Here is a 22,652-nt window from a genome sequence, read left to right as displayed (position 1 = left end):
TGGGGCAGATCCTCAAAGAAATTACGCCGGCGGATCACTTGATACGCCGTGTAATTTCAAATTTTGCGCGTCGTATCTTTGTCTTGGTATCCACCAAACAAGATACGACGGCATCTGTGTTAGATCCGACAGGCGTACGCCTTAGTATGCCGTCGGATCTTAGATGCAATTTTCCGGGGGCCGCTAGGTGGCGTTTCCGTTGTATTCCGCGTCGAGTATGCAATTAGCTATTTCCGACGAACGTACGAGCGCCCATCGCATTTTTTTACGTTGTTTCCGTTCGGCTTTTTCCGGCGTATAGTTAAAGCTGCTATATGGTGGCGTACTCAATGTTAAGTATGGCCTGTCGTTCCCGCGTCTAATTTTTGGAAATTTTACGTTGTTTGCGTAAGTCGTCCGTGAATGGGGCTGGACGCCATTTACGTTCACGTCAAAACCAATGACGTCCTTGCGACGTCATTTAGCGCGGCGCACGCGCAGTTCGTTCGGCGTGGGGACGCGCTTCATTTAAATGAAACACACCCCCTACCCGCCGCATTTGAATTCCCCGCCCTTACGCCGCGAGAGATACACTACACCGCAAATTAGTTGAGGATTCAAACCAAGCCAAAGTAAGTTACAGCGGCGTAGCGTATCTGACATCTGCGCCGGGCGCAGCGTAGGTAAGTGGATCTACCCCAGTATGTTTTACATAACCACCAATAGGAAAAGAGAGTGGAATTTTATTGAAGTTGTAGCAAACTATCGAAATAGTACCCAACCTATCATCAAGCATGTGGATAATATTTTTGTCTCCATGCCGATATTTCTTTCAGTGGATGGTCACATTCAGTGTATTGGGAGAGCCAAACCTGTAGCTGGCCATACACCAGTAGAATTTTGTTGAAAAAACTTCTATTTTTTAAAAAAATTTAATGGTTAGTAGGGACAAACCAGACATTCGGATGGATAATTTTTGCTCAAACAAATGAAATTCCAAATGTGAATTCAGGATAAGTCATGACTTTGTTTGCTTTCAACATTTGGTTTTAGAATGAATGCACTTCACTGAACGAAAACCACATGGACTGTTAGAAATTTGTTTGTTCGAGAAAAAAATCACATCCTGTTCCTTCGGATTTTCTCATCACTGCGGTCGAAAACAACCACCGTTTTGATCCACTAATGATTAGAAAAATGAATGAACTTTATTAGGACATTCTTTTCCTAATACAGTGGAACCTCGGTTTAAGAGTAACTTGGTTTGAGAGCGTTTTGATTTGCAAGCAACTTTTTTTTTTTAAATTCTGACTCGGTTTGCGAGTGTTGTCTCGCAAGACGAGCAGAATTTAACGTAATAGGGCCTGCAGTACCGCATTTGGCCTGATGTGCAGGGGGCGCCGGAGTCGAGCAGAGCCGAATGGTGACGATCGCCGCCATTTGACAATACTCGGAAAGACACGGAAATATTCAATTTCCGAGCCTTTCTGACGTTTGCCGAGGTCAGCCGACGTGTCTTGGATAGAAGAAGATCCCGGACTGCCGCACTCCTTAAAACGATGTCTTTATTGTACAAATTAAATCCAAAAAACTCATAGCTATGAGTAACCATCACATGATGTGAAACAGGTCAGCCACCTTTTTCCTGTTGTTCACTTCATTTTAACTGCATCGTTTTGGTTGTTTTTTGGATTTCATTTGTACAATAAAAACATTGTTTTAAGGAGTGCGGCAGTCCAGGATCTTCTTCTATCTAATGCACCTGTGCATAGCCAGCACCCTTTTGGTTTAGTGGGATGGAAGCAAAGCCAAGGGATCAGCAGAGCGGTATCATCTCTCACATCAGCCGACGTGTCCTCTGGCCTTTCCGGTAGTTTCCGAGGCACTCCGGCTCCCCCCCACCTCTGGCCGAATGCGGTATTGCATTCCATTGAAGTCAATGCGGAACAAATTATTTTCATTTCCATTGACTTCAATGGGAAAACTTGCTTTGATATGCGAGTATTTCGGATTACGAGCATACTCCTGGAATGGACTATGCTCGTAATCCGAGGTTCAACTGTATCTGAAAATTCACCCATCCATTCTACCCATGTATGGATCTGCTTATACTTTCTGAAGGCCTATTCTGAGAGCTCCAGCATCCCACAGTGCAAAGAGGAAGCTTCTCTGATGGTCACTGGTGGTAGAGTGGGAAAGGACCAGAGTACTGAACCAAAATAAAGCCAAGAATTTGTATGCCCAGGTTTGTCAAGATCCCACAGGTGTCTCATATTGAACTTACCACGTGCTACAGGAAAAGCAAAACATTTAAAGTTGAGCCTTGTCTTATAAAATATCTGTTTTAGTGTTTTTTTTTACTACAAACGGGGTTTGCGTCTTTTAGGAACTATTTCCACTTAGCTCAGAGTTCCAACAGAAATTCTAAAGAGGACATTCTTCAAAACGTGACATTGGCTATAATTTAATGTGAATAAGTCTTACCTTTTTACAGGTGACCCCTAAGATTCCTAACACACAGTAACAATTCGAAAAATCCCCGATCGTGTAATTTAATAAGGCGGGGAAGGGAAAGGCTCATTCTCGGTTCTTATCTCTACTGCTGTTCTGATGTGCTGTGGTGCAACATTTTGTTACATATAGACTATTTTATAGTAAAAAAAAAAAAAACATAAAACGCAAGAATAAAAAATGCTAGAGGATTATTTATTATAATCAATATGAAAGCAATAGTGCATTTACGATGAGACATTAGAAATTGTGTACTTGCTTCAATTCACATTTTGTGGAATTTTTTTGTACTTTATTTATAACTAATAAATCAAATTGCATTGCTAACTATCTTGTCTCTGGAGGTTTCCTTTCTGACCGTCAGTTCAAAACCATTCATTTCTACAACAATCTTCCTAGAAGAGTCCAGTGTTTTTCTTAGCTCCTTCCAGTTACATAAAAGGTTATGTTGAAAGGGGAAATGAGGGCTGATGGAGCTGGACCAGCACAGATACCAATTAGACACTCCCAGAAGAGGATCGGACTATGATGTGGCAGAAGGAAAGGAGAACTGTGGCTGTGCTGAGGAATCCACATAAAAAGTGCCGCACAACACCACTGTGTCTGTATTTTTAACATATTTTATATAGCCTCTATCTCTTGTGTACAACAACAAAATTACCTGGGAATCTTTGTTTCAGAGACTACAGCCCAAATTTTACTTATTATTATGTGCCGGGGGAATTGACTCTTCCTGGAGCAGTCAAATTCTGTAGCAACTTCAAAGCCACATTGCAAGAAAATAAAATAATGCTTTACCCATTTGTTTTTAGTTGGGGGCAGGAACTCTTTGGCCTGGTTTAAACTTACAGTTGGAGAGGCTGAGTCCCCATCATTAGAGGTGTCCCATTCATTAGAGGTCCCCCATCAGTGTCCCCATGACTAGAGGTGCCCCATCAGCGTCCCCATCATTAGAGGTCCCCCATCAGTGTTCCCAAAATTATAGGTCCCATAATCAGTGTCCCCCCTCATTAGAGGTCCCACCATCAGTTTCCCCCTCATTAGAGGTCCCCCATCAGCGTCCCTATCATTAGAGGTCCCCCATCAGTGTTCCCACAATGATAGGTCCCATAATCAGTGTCTCCCACATTAGAGGTCCCTCCATTAGTGTCCCCCTCATTAGAGGTCCCTCCATCAGTGTCCCCCTCATTAGAGGTCCCTCCATCAGTGTCCCCATCATTAGAGGTCCCTCCATCAGTGTCCCCATCATTAGAGGTGCCCCATCATTAGAGGTCCCTCCATCAGTGTCCCCATTATTAGACGTTCCCCATCAGGGTCCCCCTCATTAGAGGTTTCTCCATCAGTGTCCCCATCATTAGAGGTGTGTCTGTTGAATGGGGGAAGAGAGGGGACATTTTCGACACGTGTCATGTGTAATGTCAATAGTGTCTCCTTCCAAGGCGCTTTGTTCCCAATATTCAAAACTCAGGTTTTCTTCCAAATAGTACAAAGTTTATTCTTCAAAGATTGACAAGCAAAACGACAATGCTTACATATAGTTACAGCTGGTAAAACATGGCAAGATGGTAATTCAGAAGAAGGAATTAGATGGTACATCAACTGCTGGATAGGGTCCCTTCCAGCAGGGTGGGCTTCCTACCCCCATCTCTCTGTAGGGTCGGGTGACCCTTAGGTCCTTAACTAGCTACTCACACCACATGGATTCTTATACTGTTTTTAAAGCCAAGCTAAGCATATTTACAATTAGAATAGCTCCAAGAAAGGTGGTGAGCTCCTGTCACAAACGTAACACCCACTTGAGTATATTTAAGTAACATATCTCCACCCACTGTCTTAACGTAGATCTCCAAAAATACATATAACCTACACAGCAACTGACTTTCGTTTGTCCTCAACAAACCCTCAAAACTACCATGTTTAAATATTGATTTTATCACATAAAATAATAATAAATTCAAAATCTAACAGTGTCCCATCAGTGTTCCCATCATTAGAGGTCCCATCTGTGTCCCCCTCATTAGAGGTGTCCCATCAGTGTCCCCATCATTAGAGATCCTCCCATCAGTGTCCCCATCATTAAAGGTGTCCTATCAGTGTCCCCCACATTGAATTCCCTTACCAAGGGCTGGATAGGAGGCTGGGAGCTGGGACTCAGTAGCCTGGACTTTATGGGTGGGACTTAGTGGGCGAAACTTGGGGCGAAACGTGGGATTTGGGGGACTTGGGAACACAGTGCAACAGCCAGGACGGGAGGAGGAATTTTGGTTAACTTCGCCACTGAATGCTGGGAGCGGACCTACCACATGGTTGGTTGCTAGATGTCAGGCATCCCTAGCAACCAACCACTAATGGCATGCGGGAGGCGAGACTGCAGCAGCGGAGCCACAGCAAAATGATTGGCAAAACTGCTTGTGACTTCCAGGTCCCCAACATGTGGCTGCCCCCCCTCTTATGATGGCCCTGGATGCGTTCCAGCGGCGATTAACCGGGCAAATGCTCAGTGTGCCCTATGGCCAGTCCAGGCTTGATCCTAAATACTGCAGCCTGATGTACACTCACAAAACACGTGGGAGGGATCACAGCTGTTTAAAGTGTTTTATGCGCCATCCTGAGGAAGTGGCCAGGGTGGTGTAATGAAACGCGTTGACAGTGTTTTATACTATTCTGTGAGCAATAAACATCAAATCAATGAAGAATCCATTTCTCAGCTTCACATTTGAGTGCCTCTGCTGACACTATTTTCCCATCTTTTGGAGATCATAAACCTCTTACAGAAATAGGAGGACCTCGCCAGTACAGTGACTCTTATTTAATTGCAACAAGAAGGCTGGAAGCAAATAATTTAATCAGAAAGCTGCATAGCTCTGACAATTCAGTGCAACAGGTAAGTGCGAATAACAAGACTGGCTGAACAGCATTGCAAATATCATGACAGGTACAGTCGTAAGCGTGCAACATAGGCATGTGCACAGGGCGTGCCGGATTTGCCTAGGCATTAGCACTATCGCTCTTTATGGCAGCGGGGAGATCAATGTGCCAGGGCCATGCATATGTAGCGGTATCCCCATAGGGGCTGCTGGTGATTGTGGTCCATCTCCCATCCTGCACTGCCAGGCACATGAATTTCCAGACACACTAAATCAAGAAATAGTCCTTGTACTATTTCTTTAAGGGAATAGAATTTAAACATGGACAGGGCGCATAGGGGATGCCCGCTTGATAAAAGAAGTATATATGGACTGAACTACATACACAGGCAGGGACCCTATGATGTAGCAAAAATAGATAGTCCTTAGTGCTAGCTGTCCCACATGTGGCTACTGCTCCTAGTACCACCTCTTCATGCCCTGCCAGCCCTCCTGGCTGCAGCTGCCTCTTTGCAATACCCATGCCACCACAGTCCTCCTGACTGGCTCTTCACCCCTCTCAGACTGCTCCATCCCAGTCCTCTCAGGCGTGCCTCCCAGTCCTTCTGACTGTGTGTCACTAAAAAACCCTCCTGGCTGTTCCTGTTGCTCGTGAAGACTTGCCTGGCAGTGTTCTCCCACTGTCCTCTCCTTGCTCCCAGTGCCTCCTGTCCAGTACACCTCTGTGGGTCTTGAGAGTGTCCTGTCCGCACCCGAGCCCAGGCCCAAGGTCACCCCCCCAAACTGGGGAGCTCCCTCAAAGGCCACGACAGCCTAACACTCCATCTCCAGCTTCCACCCAAACAACTCTACCCCAGCTGGTCTGACCAAGAGTATTTGAGGGGGCCTGCCCCCTGCCAATCCAAGTTAGGGATTGGTCAGAGCCCTCAGAATACTCCAGGCAACTCCACCTTACCTCCCCTCCCATACTTCTAGAACTGTGGTTCTCAACCTAAAATTTCCCAAGTTGTGGGGACCCCTAACAGTAAAATTATTTTTATAGCGTGGTGTTGTCAGCACCCAAGGCAAGACAATTAATTTGCGCCCCTAACCCATGGACATTTAGCGCTCCCCGAGTCCCTTCCACTCGTACAGTATTAAAACCCCTTATGGTACATTTTCTCTTTGTTCTCCTTTATTTCCCTTTTATCTCTCTCTTTCCTAATTTCTTGTTTTTTTCCCCCATCCCTTTCTCTGGCTGTCTTTCTCTTACTCTTTCTCTCCCTTTTTCTTTGTTCCTCCCCCTCTTTTATTCTCCCTTCCACATATTCTCTATTTTTATTCCTTTTCTTACTGCATGGTGGGGGGAGTTGGGATGAGTGGCAGTGTTGGTGGGGGATGGGATCAGTGGCAGTGCTAGTGGGAACTTGGGATGAGTGGCAGTGCTGGGGGGAGTTCTGATTGGCCAACTTAGGTGCTCTTGATCAAGGTCATCTGCTGATCTGAGAACTGTAGTGGGGACTTTTATCGGCAACTCTAATCACAGGTAGTGCAGTGACACCTATGCTGAAATCAGGAGATAGGGTTTCTAACAGTCCCTCCCACTTCACATCAGTGTCGGTGCAGACATTTGATGGCACAGTGGCGTCAATTGATGGCATAGTGGCTGCGTTTGATGGCACAGTGGCGACAATTGATGGGCACAGTGGCTGCGTTTGATGGCACAGTGGTGACAATTGATGGGCACAGTGGCTGCGTTTGATGGCACAGTGGCTGCGTTTGATGGCACAGTGGCTGCGTTTAAAGGCACAGTGGCGACAATTGATGGCACAGTGGTGACAAATTGATGGGCACAGTGAGGCTGCAAAAATGTTGAGCACCAGCCGCCACTGCTTCACATTCCTCACCAGTCAGCTGACCTCTAGTCTCTGCCATGCCACAAACTTAATGGGTGGCTGTGAAGAGGCTAAGTGGGCGGCCACGGGCTCCAAGAACAGCCCTGCTAGGCGGTCGGGAAAAGGCTGGGAGAGCGGTGTGGGATTCAGAACAGTCCAGGATTCGGTGACCTCTGGCAAATAGTCATTCGACCCCCAGGTTGAGAACCACAGTTCTAGAAGGTTCCAGAACATTTGAGAAGTAGGGGGAGGTCTCATTGATGCTGCCTGTGAGTCATCCAGCTCTCCCTGGATTTCTGCCCAACCCAGGACAAAAAACACCAATCCAAGCCAGCAAAAATGTACCTACACTACCACAAAAATAAACTATCTACACGTCTAGCACAAGAGGGTGCTGCATAAGGGTGACCACGTGTCCCGGATTGCCCAGGACAGTCCCGCATTTTGCACATCTGTCCCAGGCACATTTATTCCAGGACAATACAGTGTCCCGGAATAAAACTGACACAGCCACCCCCCCCCGGGCCAATCTGATTCCCCCAAAAGGCCGCCACACAGGGCCGCCATCAGGGGGTACAGGCAGTACACCTGTAAGGGGCCCGGAGGCCCCAGATGGCAACCCCCCTTTTTTTATTTATTTTTAAATAAAAAATTGTTTTTTTTAATATATTTAATTTTATTTTTTATTAAAGGGACAATTTCTTTTTTTTATTATTCTTTTTTTTATTATTATTATTAAAGGGCTCAGAGGTCCCCAGGGCCCCGTGTGGCAACCCCCCTTTTTTTTATAAATGTTTTTTTTTGTTGTTGTTGCTTATATATATATATATATATATATATATATATATATAGATTATTTTTTATTATTATTAAAGGGCCCAGAGGCCCCCAGGGCCCTGGATGGCAACCCCCCTTTTTTATTTTTATTTATAAATGTTTATTTATTTTCTTTATATATTTTTTTATTTATTTTTTATTAAAGGGCCCAGAGGTTTATTTTTTTTATTTTTATTAAAGGGCCCAGAGGTTCCCAGGGCCCCAGATGGAAACCCCCCTTTTAAAAAAATAAACAAATATATATTTTTTATTTATTTTTTTTATTTTTATTAAAGGGCCCAGAGGTCCTCAAGGCCCCGAATGGCTACACACCTCTTTTTTATTTATTTCTTCTTTATTCCCCCGCGGCAGCCCCCCCCACCCCCCCGCTTCTCAATTTCAGGCGGCAGCACCCCCCCCTTTCTCTGCTCCAGGGGGCCCATGCCTGAAGCTGTGTAAGGGGCCCCATAATTCCTGATGGCGGCCCTGCCGCCACATCACCGCTTTACTCACTGACAGTACTTGTCCTGGCCGGGAATGCCTGGAGGAGCACAATCCCCGCCCCCTGCTTGTGATTGGAGAAATCATAAATCCCGTCTCTTGTGTCCAATCACTGTGCCGTGATTCGTTACACAGCACAAGCTGATTTTTGGGAAGGGGGGGGTCCCTGAATGGTAGTTTGGAAATGTGGTCACCCTATGCTACATATATGTAGGCACAAGCACATGTGTGTTTGAGCTTTGTGGTGCACATCCTAATGCAATAGGCTGCACACACCTATGGGTACAGTATAATAGTTCATATATAGTATTTAAAGGGTCACTAAAGGCAAACTTTTTTTTTATTTTAAATAACAAACATGTTATACTTACCTCCACTGTGCAGTTTGTTTTGCACAGAGTGTCCCCTAACCCGGTCTTCTGGGGTCCCTTGGTGGCTGTCTCGGCTCCTCCTCGCAAAAGCTTTTTACCTTCATGCGAGCGAGCTCGTATGGTGGAAAGCTTTTGCGAGCGCTCTCCCATGATACAATGGCAGGCATAGCCGCCGACTGTATCACTCGGCCCCGCCCCCTGGCGCGCCGCGTCATCCGCTGTGATTGACAGCAGCGCCAGCCAAGGGCTGCGCTGCTATCAATCCGTCCAGCCAAGCCAATCAACAGCCAGGCTGGGAACCGAAGACGATCACATGGACGCGCGCAGGACTTTCGAGGGGTCAGGTAAGTAAAACAGGGGTTCGGGGGGACCGGTACCGTCGGATGTTTTTTCACCTTATTGCATAGGATGCATTAAGGTGAAAAAACATTTACCTTTACAACCCCTTTAAACTATTTGCACCCTCCTGGCTGGAGTTAGCATTAAAGCTTTTTCCAGGCTGAAATGCAGATATTTTATGTATGAAGCCTCCATTTCTCATATGGAGGAGTAGATGTGAAGTGCAGACTGTCAGGGAATGTGTAAGTGTCTGTAGAATCAGGAGACTTTCTGTACATTAACTGAAGACTAATTAGCGGCCTCCTTGTGCCACCTCCAGCTGCCTAATGTATGGATCTATCTCCCTGTCATCTGACAGTCTCATAAACATCGCTGAATATTCCTTATTAAAATCAATCCTCTGGAGTTATTATTACAAAATCCTCTTGTAGTTAGCCGCGCTATTTACATCAAAGCAACAGCTACAGCTTGTGGGGGGAAAAAAAAAACATACATATCCTCAAACATCCAAAACCACAAGAGGGGCCCGTCCTCCATGTTTTAGCGGAAAACAGCACTGACTAGTAGCACAACATGCATGGAAAATAAAGAACTCATAGGCAGTGCCGGCCCAAGACATTGTGCTGCCTGGTACCAAGAATGAAATGCTGCCTCCCCCCCCCAAAAAAAAATTACGTTCACCAAAATGCCCCCACATCCATTATTTTATATCATGATAACTAAAGTGGACCTATCGTGGCTCTATACATGTATATAGGAGTATAAAAAGGACCTGTTATGGCTCTATTCATGCAATTAACCCCACAGTGGAGCGGAACGGGAGGAGCGGTCGGGCGGCAATTAGCCCCACAGTGGAGTGGAGAGTGGAGCTGGCGGAATTTGCCTGGTGAGTCCCCCCTGGCAAGGTACCCTCCTCATCTTGCGGGCATATGGTCCGGTATGGTGAACCACTTGCCCTCCGGAAGATTTACCCCCTTCATAACCATTTTCTGCTTTTTGACACTGCGTTATTTTAGCTGGTAATTGCAGGATCATGAAATGCTATACATAAATAAAATGTATATCCCCCCCCCCCCCCCACAAATAGAGCTTTCTTTTGAGTACTGGAGTTGAGAAACACCGGTATACACTGTATACTGGAATTTTGTTTTCATTTATTTTTTATACTAGTAATGGCGACGATCAGCAACTTATAGCGGGACTGTGGTATTGCAGTGAACAATCTGACACTAACTGACACTTTGTGGGAACCAGTCACAATAATATACCCTGGCCAAAAGTTTTGACAATGACATAAATATACATTTTCACAAAGCCTGCTGCCTCAGTTTTTATGATGGCAATTTGCATATACTCCAGAATGTCATGACGAGTGATCAGATGAATTTCTATTTATTGCAAAGTCCCTCTTTGCCATGAAAATTAACTTAATCCCATAAAAAAAAACATTTCCACTGCATTTCAGCCCTGCCACAAAAGGTCTAGCTGACATCATGTTGGTGATTTTCTCGTTAACACAGTTGTCAGTGTTGATAAGGACAAGGCTGGAAATCACTCTGTAATGCTGATTGAGTTAGAATAACAGATTGGAAGCTTTAAAAGGAGGGTGGTGCTTGAAATCATTGTTCTGTCTCTGTTAACAATGGTTACCTGCAAGGAAGCACATGCAGTCATCATTGCTTTGCACAAAAATGGATCCACGTGCAAATATTTGCATAAACTTAAAGTCGATGTAAACCCGAATTATTTTTATTTTTTTTGATGTCACAATGCACAGTATAAGATTTCCTATCATCTGTGCCCAGTCTTGCCACACAGAGTTAATCCAGCTCTGAGCAATCCTCTTTTCTTGTTCAGTGAAAAAAACCTTAGTCCGTTCCGCCCCCTTGCTGTGAGTGACAGGTTATTTACATATCTCATGCACTAGCCTGGAGACAGGTATTATTTTTTAATTCCCACCCCACTCCTTTTCTAAAGTCATGTGGTTACTTTTTTTGATTTTGACTGGATGTTAGTGATCATGGCAGAATTTAGTGTAAGGAATACATAGGAAAAAATGCATGTTGACAAGGGGAGTGTAGAGGTGGGCGGGGAGGCTACTGACATCACGACTCCACCCACAGAGCTCCGGACAACAGACCCACCCACAGAATCTGTTTTTTTTTGTCAGTTCTTATAACAGACAGAGGGGAGACATTTGACAGGTGAGGATACATGCAGGAGGCATCTATATCTTTATAGATCAGCACTATGGCAGTAGTTTAGAAAGGATGAAAGGGGTTTTGCATCCACTTTAATGCAATTGTCAATAAAAGCCTTTGACACTTATGAAATGCTTGTGATTTTACTTCAGTATACCATAGTAACATCTGACAAAAAGATCTAAAAACACTGAGGCAGCAGACTTTGTGAAAATTAATATTTGTGTCATTCTCAAAACTTTTGGACAGGGCTGTGCAGTGATCAGTGCTAAAAATATGCACTATCACTGTACTAATGACACTGGCTGGAAATGGGTTAAACATCTAGGGCAGGGGTCTCAAACTGACGGCCCTCCTGTTGCAAAACTACAAGTCCCATGAGGCATTGCAAAACTGACAGTTACACAAGCATGACTCTCCCAGGCAGAGGCATGATGAGACTTGTAGTTTTGCAACAGCTGGAGGGTCGCCAATTTGAGACCCCCTGATCTAGGGCAATCAAAGTGTTAACTATGTGCTGGTTTTACTAAGGAATGTGCTGGATTGTATTCCATTCTTTACAGGGAAACAAAATCCAGCACATGCCCACTAACAGGACAGAGCTCTACCTCATGGTCCTGAGCAGAAATTAAAGTTTGAACAAGCAATATTAAGTCTGAATACAGTGCCTTGCAAAAGTATTCACACCCCCTTGGCTTTTTACCTATTTTGTTATATTACAGCCTTTGGTTCAAAGTTTTTTTATTCTGAATTATATGTGATGGATCAGAACACAATAGTCTAAGTTGCTGAAGTAAAATTAGAAAAATATATACCGTATTTATCGGGCTATAGCGTGCTCCCGCATATTTTTCTAGAATTATATTCTATTTTTATAGAATTCCTGTGGAAAAAAGTTTTTTTGTACTTACAGTTTTGGTGTCTTGCGCGGCGTCCATCGGCGGCCTCGTCGGGTCCGGCGTCCGTCTGCGGCTTCGGGTGTCCTCTTCGTCGGGTCCGGCGTCCTTCTGCGGCGTCCTCCCCACTCGTTTCCCGCGCCGAGTTTGAATACTGCGCCGACATATACAGAGCGCAGTACACTCGTGTATTGTCGGGCAGGCTCGGCTACTCTCGCGCTGACGTCCTGTACGTCCAGGACGTCAGCGCGAGAGGACCCGAGACTGCCCGACAATACACGAGTGTACTGCGCTCGGTATATGTCGGCGCAGTATTCAAACTCGGCGCGGGAAAGCGGGTATCGGCGTATGCCGCGCACCCACGATTTTGCCCTGATTTTCAGGGCAAAAAAGTGAGCGGTATACGCCGATAAATACGGTACATAAAACTATTTTTCAGAAATAAAAAACTGATAATTGGCATGTGCGCATGTATTCACCCCCTTTATTATGAAGCCCCTAAAAAGTTCTGGTGCAACCAATTACCTTCAGAAGTTATATAATTAGTGAAATGATGTCCACCTGTGTGCAATCTAAGTGTCACATGACCTGTCATTACATATACACACCTTTTTGAAACCTAAGCAAGAGGCACCACTATCCAAACAACTTGAGGTAGACAGGATAGGCTGGTGAAGGAAGAGCAACTGAACAGTATCAGGCTATGGATAATAAAGGCAGTCCTGCCCTCTGTAATTTGTATTCGTCTACGTCGCCACTCCAGCCGGAGTGGGTAAAGTGCCCCTGGACACACCCCTCTCATAGGCCTGGCAGCCAGAGCGCCACTTAAAGCTTCTGGGAAAGGAAACAAGTCTCTGCCACAGACTTGGCTCTAATTTGGATTTGGATGTCCAGATGAGACCTCTGCCACAGGCCTAGTGCTTGGAAGTTAGGACGGTAGAGCAAATCCTCCCAGTATGTCTTTGGGGTCACCGACAGACAGCTTGAATGTGACCTGTCAGTGTCCGGTGCCCAGATCCCCGATGGTTCGTTCAAGCCCTGTTGGATCACCTGCCTCCGGGTTCTCCTCAGACCGATCCCCCACTGAACAGCACCCAGCTTGGGATCTTCTCAATAGAAGTGGGGACCCAGTAAGTCACTGGGGCCCCTCTGTAGTATTATTTTCTCCGGGCTATGAGAGTCCAGAGTCAGGAACTCCGCGTAGCACGTGACCCCGGCCAGGTAGGCCATAATGGTGGGGCCCGTGATGTGCGCACACCCTAAAGGTGGGTGCCGCACCTGGAACCAGGAACCCGTGAAGAAACCCGAAATATGGCCCCTTGCCACAGAAATACCGCTCCCCAGCATGCCCCGCGAGGGAAAACTCCTCTAATTGGCTGCTGGGAAAAAGCGGCTCCGCCTGGACCCCTCTGGCGCCACCTGCCGCCCAGAGATGAGACTGCATCTCTGGGGCACAGACTGACCCACAAGACAATCCGGATTTGGCGACAGCCAAATTTGACAAATCAAAAGAATGAGAGCAACATAACTCTCTCATTCCCCCACTAAATTTAAATATAGCACCTGTACGAAAGTACACAGGCGCTACATGTACATAGGACGATAATAAGCCGTACGCTCCATAGAGTTGGGCTTTATGGCAGAGCAGGGCCGGCCTTAGGTGTTCAGGTGCCCTGTGCGAGCTAATCCTGTGGCGCCCCCCCCCCCCCCCACCCATCTTTACCCCTCGCCCCCGGTCACCTAAACATACACAAAGAGGAAAAAAATATTTGTAACAAATAATTTGTTTTAATAACAGTTAATTGCATGTGCATGTGCAAACAATTACAATAATAAATAACTTAACCCCTTTCCTGCCAATGGCATTATTACTGTAACAGTGCATATTTTAAGCACCGATTACTGTAGTAATGTCACTGGTACACCCAAAAGTGTCAGTTAGGGGTCCGATCTGTCCGCCGCAATGTCGCAGTCCCGCAAAAAATCGCAGATCGCCGCCATTACTAGTAAAAAAAACAAAAAAAAAATGACATAAATCTTTCCCGTAGTTTGTAGGCACAATAACTTTTGCGCAAACCAATCAAAATACACTTATTGCGATTTTTTTAACCAAAAATATGTATCAAAACATTGATCACTACAAACAGGAGGGGTACAGGAGGGATGAAGATGACAGGGGGATGGCAGGGGTGGGGTGGTAGGGGGATGACATTGGAGGGGTGGTAGGAAGCTGGCAGTGGGGTACAGGGGGGGTGGTAGGAAGCTGACGCCGGCCCTGCTGCGACTCACATTCTGCGAGCTGTGATGGCCGCACGGCGCCCCTGTTGTCCATGGCGCCCCTGTGCGGCCGCACAGCTTGCACACCCCAAAGGCTGGCCCTGTGGCAGAGTGGCCAGAAGAAAGTCATTACTTTCAGCAAAAAAACAAATGGCACATTTTGAGTTTGCTAAATGGCATGTGGAAGACTCCTAAAATGTATGGAGGAAGGTGCTCTGGTCTCATAAGACTAAAATTGAACTTTTTGGCCATCAAAGAACACGCTATGTCTGGCGTAAACCCAACACATCACATCACCCAAAGAACACCATCCCCACAGTGAAACATGGTGGTGGCAGCATCATGCTGTGGAGATGTTTTTCAGCAGTCGGGACTGGGAAACTGTTCAGAGTTGAGGGAAAGATGGATGGTGCTAAATACAGGGATATTCTTGAGCAAAACCTGTACCACTCTGTGTGTGATTTGAGGCTAGGATGGAGGTTCACCTTCCAGCAGGACAATGACCCCAAACACACTGCTAAAGCAACACTTGAGCAGTTTAAGGGGAAACATGTAAATGTGTTGGAATGGCCTAGTCAAAGCCCAGACCTCAATCCAATAGAAATCTGTGGTCAGACTTAAAGATCGCTGTTCACAAGCGCAAACCATCCAACTTGAAGGAGCTGGAGCAGTTTTGCAAGGAGGAGGAATGGGCAAAAATCCCAGTGGTAAGATGTGACAAGCTCATAGAGACTTATCCAAAGTGACTTGGAGCTGAGATAGCCGCAAGAGGTGGCTCAACAAGGTATTGACTTTATGGGGGTGAATAGTTATGCTCATTGACGTTTTCTGTATTTTTTTGTGCTATTTGTTGTTTGCGTCACAATAAAAAATTAAAAACATCTGCAAAGTTGTGGGCATGTTCTGTAAATTAAATGATGCAAATCCTCAAACAATTCCAGGTTGTGAGGCAACAAAACATGAAAAATTGAAAAAAAATGTAGTTGCATGGTGATAAGCTATATAAAAGGAACTGCAAAAACTACAGCTAAGTGATGATAAAAAATGCAAATGAAGCAATAACCAATGTGTTAAAACAGTTCAGTGAAGTCCAAAGAAAACACAATTAAGATGAATTTTTCTGCGATTCAAAAGTAAGGAAATCCACCACCAACAGGCTTACCAGATGGCAAGCAAAGATAGCTTGCGGCTGTAAACCCCAGCCCGGCCTTTAGCAGGGACTGCGGGACTCTCCAGTGGAGATGATCAATGGATCCTCAAAAGCACAGATGTCCCCAGGCAAATGAGATAACCAAAAAGTAATAGGACTCACAATAGTGAAATACCGTAGATAAAGTGTAAAATGTAATGAGATAAAAAAAATTACAAGAGAGCGATCGTGTAAGCAGCATAAAAACAAAGCCGGCCAGGTAAGCGAACGCCCGTCTGCTCGGAATGTCACGCGATAACGTCAGCATGTCTCCTCTCCTGACGCGCGTTTCGTCACACAAATGACGTTGTCTGGGGCACGGGCGGCGCACTGACGCATCACATTAAATACAATATCAGAAAACCAAGCCTCGATCTGAGTCGAGAACTCCGAAAACTTGTGTATGGTAGCCTGGAGGAAAACACGAAAAATGCCAAGGGGGGTGAATACTTTTGCAAGGCACTGTATATGGGTCATCCCCAGTGCCTATAGGCTCCTGCACAGTTGTGCCTCCAGGTTGCAGGAGCCTTAAAAAAACGTGGTATCTGCCCAACCATTAATCATTCAGGCTTGGGCAAAATTATTGAACATTAACAGTCTGTGCAGATCTTCTGATTGCCACCTCACCTTCCTCGGTTAGCCCAGTCTCCAGACCTGGAGACCGCACAATAGAGACTTTACAGATAATCGGTGGCCATTACAACAGCGCAACTGTAATTCCCCTTCAAGCTTAACGCAGAGGAAGCAGGCACGGGGTTACGGAAGATCTCCTGCAGGGATTATACAGTGTCTTACTGATCCTGACAGCACATTGCCGGTTCTCTCTTCCCAGTAATCTCTGCAGGGCCAGACTCTCTCTAATCTCCAGAACCATCCATAAGAAGGAACGATCACAAGGAACAGGGACGGCATCTTGTTCCTCATATGAATTATTAAATGGATACTGACAGGCCTGAGCAGAACGCCGAGACCCCCCGACGTGTAAGACAGTCAGATGTATCATGATTGCTCCAAATACATAGTGAACATCCACACCGGAATAATGACATAAATAAAATGTATCTCGTCATGGATGTCTTTTTCATTTCATGTGTTCAGAAATCTATTCATCACATTTTAATGAAATATGAATGAAAAGATGGATGGCGTCAGCAAGGGAGTCCATAGGAAATACATGGCGTGTCTTCACCCATTATATGTGTTTTTAAGTAGAGAGGAGCAATCTCAGCCAGTAGCTTGAGGTTCATACTGTATGTGGCTCCAGTGGCGGCTGGTACTCAACATTTTTGGGGGGCGCAAACAAACGGAAAAAAAAATTGTCGCCACTGTGCTATGTCATCAAACGCAGCCACTGTGCCCATCAATTGTCGCCACTGTGCCATGCCAAACACAGCCACTGTGCCATGCCATTGTCACCACTGTGCCATGCCATTGTCGCCACTGTGCCAATCAATTGTCGCCACTGTGCCATGCCATGGTCGCCACTGTGCCCATCAATTGTCACCACTGTGCCATGCCATTGTTGCCCCTATGCCCACCAATTGCTGCCAGTTTGCCCCTAAAATGCCGCCAGATTGCCCCAAAATACCGCCAGATTGCATGCCAGCTATACAGATGTGAGATTGTTGCCCTATTGTGCGGGTGACTGTTATTGTAACTTTGTGGTTCTAATGCCATTTTTGAAGAGCTGCCGCATAATATGAGATGACTAAAACATGATACATGCCCCTTTCCCCCGCCCGGCACTTACCTTTACTTGAGTCAGCCATCCACATCCTCAACGTCTTCTCCCGCCCTCGATGACGCTTCAGCCAATCAGGTTACCGGTAGCCAGAACCAGCCAACCTGATTGGCTGAGACGCATGTCAGTCTTATCCAAGGAATGCACCCCCCATGCTTTCCGAGGATAAGCTTCAGGGGACCCGAGGTCTGTACTCGGAAAGCCTATCAGAGCCGCTGCCTCTGATAGGCACTTCCGTACAGCCAACCAGCTGCCGCTATTCAGATGGTCGGTGCCTCATGTCCGGCCATCTGAATAGAACAGCGCAGTGGCGACAATAACATAGATTTGTGCAATGCATGAATCTATGTTATTAGACTCAGTGGCGGTGAGAGCCAGAGGGGGCGGCGCCCCAGCGCCCTCTATGGACGAACCGCCACTGTGTGGCTCTCAGATGTCCGAAACTGCTCCTCAGAGCCTCTTCGTTACCTTATTTTCTTAAAGCTGAGCTCTGGGCAAACAGATATACAAAATAAAAAATATACACTATATTGTCAAAAGCATTGGGACACCTGCCTTTACACGCACATGAACTTTAACGGCATCCCAGTCTTAGTTAGTAGGGTTCAATATTGAGTTGGCCCACCCTTTGCAGCTATAACAGCTTCAACTCTTCTGGGAAGGCCGTCCACAAGGTTTAGGAGTGTCTATGGGAATGTGTTTGACCATTCTTCCAGAAGAGCATCTGTGGGGTCTGAAGGCCTGGCTCGCAGTCTCGGCTCTACTTTACCCCAAAGATGTCCTATCAGATTGAGGCAGGCCAGTCAGGTTCCTCAACCCCAGTCTTTACGGACCTTGCTTTGTGCACTGGTGTGCTGGAAGGGGCCATCCCCAAACTGTTCCCACAAAGTTGGGAGCATGAAATTGTCCAAAATGTTTTGGTATGCTGACGCCGTAAGAATTCCCTTCACTGGAACTAAGGGACCAACCCAACCCCTGAAAAAAAAATCCTACAGAATAATCCCCCCTCCACCAAATGGTTTGGACCAGTGTACAAAGCAAGGTCCATAAAGCAATAGATGAGCGAGTTTGGGGTGAAGGAACTTGAATGGCCTGCACGATAGAACACCTTTGGGATGAATTAGAGCGGAGACTGGGAGCCAGGCCTTCAACATCATCATTTTGTAATAGACTGGGTGGGACTTTTATCACTCCGGGTGGACGTCATATGATGGCTGCGCTGTGAGCACGATCTGTCACCCGCTATGTCCACAGGACACAGCCGATGACAGATTACTGTACTGGCCCACTACCTGTGTTAGCTGTAAACCAATCACAGCAGATCACATGGCAATTGTAAACAATGGATGGCTTACTTTCATGCCATCCATTGTGCACAATTGTGTTGCTAGCTGTAATTGGTCACAGTGATCACATTGTACAGACAGGGCTAATCACAGCCTATCTGTACCATGTGATTAGCTGTGGCCAATCACAGCTAATCACAAGAATGCTCACTGAATTAATCAGTTTCATTCAGTAAAAATGGTTGCTTATACCAATAAAACTCATTGGTATAAGCAACTATAATGTGTTAAAAAAAGAAAAAATAAGAAAATTAAATTCTTATAACTTCCCCAGAGTAGTACAAGTGAACACTGTTTTGTTCTGGTCTCAGTGTGTAAAAAAAAAAAAAAAAATCATAGGGCCAGTTCACACCAAGTGCAGTCCAGTGTGTTCTTTTCCGCATCAAAAACGCCTGGAAAGTAGGTTATATGGTTGTTTTCAATGGCATAGTTCACACCAGTGCTTGCAGTTCCAGTGTGTTCCAGTTCCAGAAAATAAAGTAGAAAATGCTGTATTTTTCCTGTACTGGATTGTACTGGAATGCTGTAAAATGCATCTAAAACACACTGGAACGCAACAAAAACGTACTGGAACACACATGCCTTTATTTAAGGTTAGGAAAAAAGAGGGAGGGAAATGCACTGGACAGTATCAAAAAGGTACCAAAAACACATAGAAAACGCACTAGAACGCACCAAAAATGTGGCAAAAAAAGCATCTGAAATGCATCCGGACTGCGCTCCTGTGGTAGGAACTGACCCTTGAAGAAAAAATGTAATAAAAAAAGAAAACAATTGAGAGAAACTGAAAAAAATATGATTAAAAATGCATTTTTTATTTTTTACATACTGTCACCAGCCAATGTCCCTGATCACCACCTCACCAGTTATATGATAACGCTGGTGACAATATGTTAAACAAATATATATATATTGTGAAAAAACGTTTTTATTAACAATTTCTTAATTTTCCCCAAAAATTGTGACAAAAAAAATTACAACTCGACATGCTTATTACTAAATACCTTGGACTGTCTACTTTCCAAAAAAGGGGTCCCTTGGGGGATATTTGTACTGTCCTGTCATTTTCGACCTTAAGAAATTAGATAGGTTGTCAGTACAGTACATCGGGATGGATCAATTTTCAGATATACAGCGGGTAAAATAAGTATTGAACACGTCACCATTTTCTAGGTAAATATATTTCTAAAGGTGCTATTGACATGAAATTTTCACCACATGTTGGGAACAACCCAAGCAATCCATACAGACAAAGACACCAAACCAAATGAGTTCAGAAATGAAGTTATGTGTAATAAAATGGAATGACACAGGGGAAAAAGTATTGAACATGCTAACTGGCTGGTGTATTTAATACTTGGTACAAAATCCTTTGTTGGTAATGAAGGCCCCTTGACCCGCCCTGCTCTAAGGAAAAGGAGCCTTGACTGCTGGATGCTTGGCAACTAAGTGGGGAGTCAACATAATCAGTGAGTCGGAGTGGCTTCTTTGGGATTGGGTACAATGGCACAAGGTGACTGGGTGGAGCCGGAACTCTACAATAGGCTACGCAGAGGCACGCCCCACCACACTCGGGAGAATTTGACGTCACACGAGTTGAACATCCACCCGCCCGTTGTGTGTTTTTTCGTCACAGCTTTTTGGCAGTTTTACCTTGCCAGCAGTTGGCACTACTTTATGGACTATGCCCTCAAGTTTAATTACGGGTCAGTTTAAGGCCTGCCTCGCACGGATGGTGGAGACATGCCTCTTAAGCCGCGTTCACACAACCTGTTTTCATGACAATAAAAATGCCATTTTTAAAATTAGTCGTTAAAAACGGTCGTGTGTAGGCTCCAGAGCATTTTTCTCGTCGAGAAAAATGGGCATTAAAAATTTAGAACATGCTCTATTTTTTCTCATCGCCGTTTTTATCGTCATGAAAAACGGTCGTGTGTATGCTTTAACGACGGGGGAAAAAAACACGCATGCTCAGAAGCAAGTTATGAGATGGGAAATTAGCATAATCAGCCCAAAGGGTGGCGCCATTCGAATGATACTTCCCCTTTATAGTGCCGTCGTACGTGTTGTACGTCACCGCGCTTTGCTTGAGCATTTTTTATCACGATCGTGTGTATGCAAGGCAGACTTAAAGCGGGGGTTCACCCTAAAAAAAAACTCTAACATTACAATGAGCTGACCTGTGACACAGACATTATGCTGGTCTTTTTTTTTTTTCCTACATACCGTTTTATCTGTATTTTCTCCCCGGATTTCCCGCAGGAGGGGGCGTTCCTATTCACAGGGTAAGTGATTGACGTTCTTCCGACCGGCGCATACAACGCGTCACGAGTTGCCGAAAGAAACCGATTGTCGGGCCGGCTCTATACGGCGCCTGCGCACCGACGTCCGGCTTCTTTCGGCAACTCGTGACGCGCTGTATGCGCCGGTCGGAAGAACGTCAATCACTTACCCTGTGAATTTACCCTGTGAAAAAGCCTACGTTTCTCAGCAGTCATGACAGCTTCAAGATGCCTCCTTTATGGAGAAACTAGTCACATTCGTTGCTCTGGTGGGATTTTGGCCCATTCTTCCACACAGTCTTCAAATCTTGAAGGTTCCGTGGACCTCTTCTATGATCTTTAGTTCTTTCCATAGATTTTCTGTTCGATTTAAGTCAGGTGATTGGCTGGGCAATTCTAGCAGCTTTATTTTCTTTCTTTGAAACCAATCAAGAGTTTCCTTGGCTTAGTGTTTGGGATCATTGCTGAAATGTCCTCCCTCGTTTCATCTTCATCATCCCGTTAAATGGCCGCAGATTTTTTCTGGTACAATCTTTTTTTATTAGAAGTTTTCAAGAAATAAGAACAGCTGCAATAATCCCACGCAGGGGATAGAGACAAGGAACACAACATGGCACAGCTGGAAAGTGCACATTAAAAGGCATATACAATAGTGGGAAAAACAAGCAGCAATAGCCCTCCGGCCCAGGCCGGGGGTCAACATAAAGTAACTGAGCATTAATGCTCGGGGGATAAAGCGTGGAGTAATCCACTGAATTGTGGGGAATAAAACTAAAATCAGGGACACAAAAATAAAATAAAATAAAACTGGAAAGTGAGCACAAAGAAGAAGGAAAAAGGTAAAGGGATAGAATGGGAGAGGGGAGAAAGAAAAAGAAAAGAAAAAGGGGAGAGAGAGAGAGGGAGAGGAACCCCCAGGTCGGGAAAGTAGGGGGGGGGGTCAGTAAGCAAGGCCTATGCTGAACAAATGCAGGGTGGGAAGAGCATAGGACCACCACGGGCCCCAAACCTTGAGGAACTTGGCATGGGAGTCATGAAGAATACTAGACATCTTCTCGTTAATCATGAGAGTTGTTAATATGCTCTTCACCTCCGCAAACGAGACAGTCGTCTTCCTCCAGGCCCTTGCTATTACTCACTTTGCAGTGATAAGCAAATAAGTGGCCAATTTCTGCTGATGGGAAAAAAGGCCCAGGATCGGGCAGTGAAGTAAGGCCAATTTAGCATCCTTATGTGGGGCTATATGGAAAAGGGAGGACAAAAGGCCAAATACCCTTGACCAGAATCCCACCAAGCGGGGCAGGACCACCAGGTATGAAGTTTGTCTCCACACTGACCGTAACCCCTGAAACATCTGTCACTGTAGGATGGGTTTGATTTAGCGATACGGGATGGGACCCAATACCAACGGAAGAGTACCTTATAAGCTGCCTCAAGGGTAGCCGTACTAAAGGAACATTTC

This window comes from Rana temporaria, chromosome 1 (assembly GCF_905171775.1).
Source record: "Rana temporaria chromosome 1, aRanTem1.1, whole genome shotgun sequence".
NCBI lineage: Eukaryota > Metazoa > Chordata > Amphibia > Anura > Ranidae > Rana > Rana temporaria.
The sequence above is the reverse complement of the archived record's forward strand: the minus strand, read 5'-3'. Positions refer to the sequence as shown.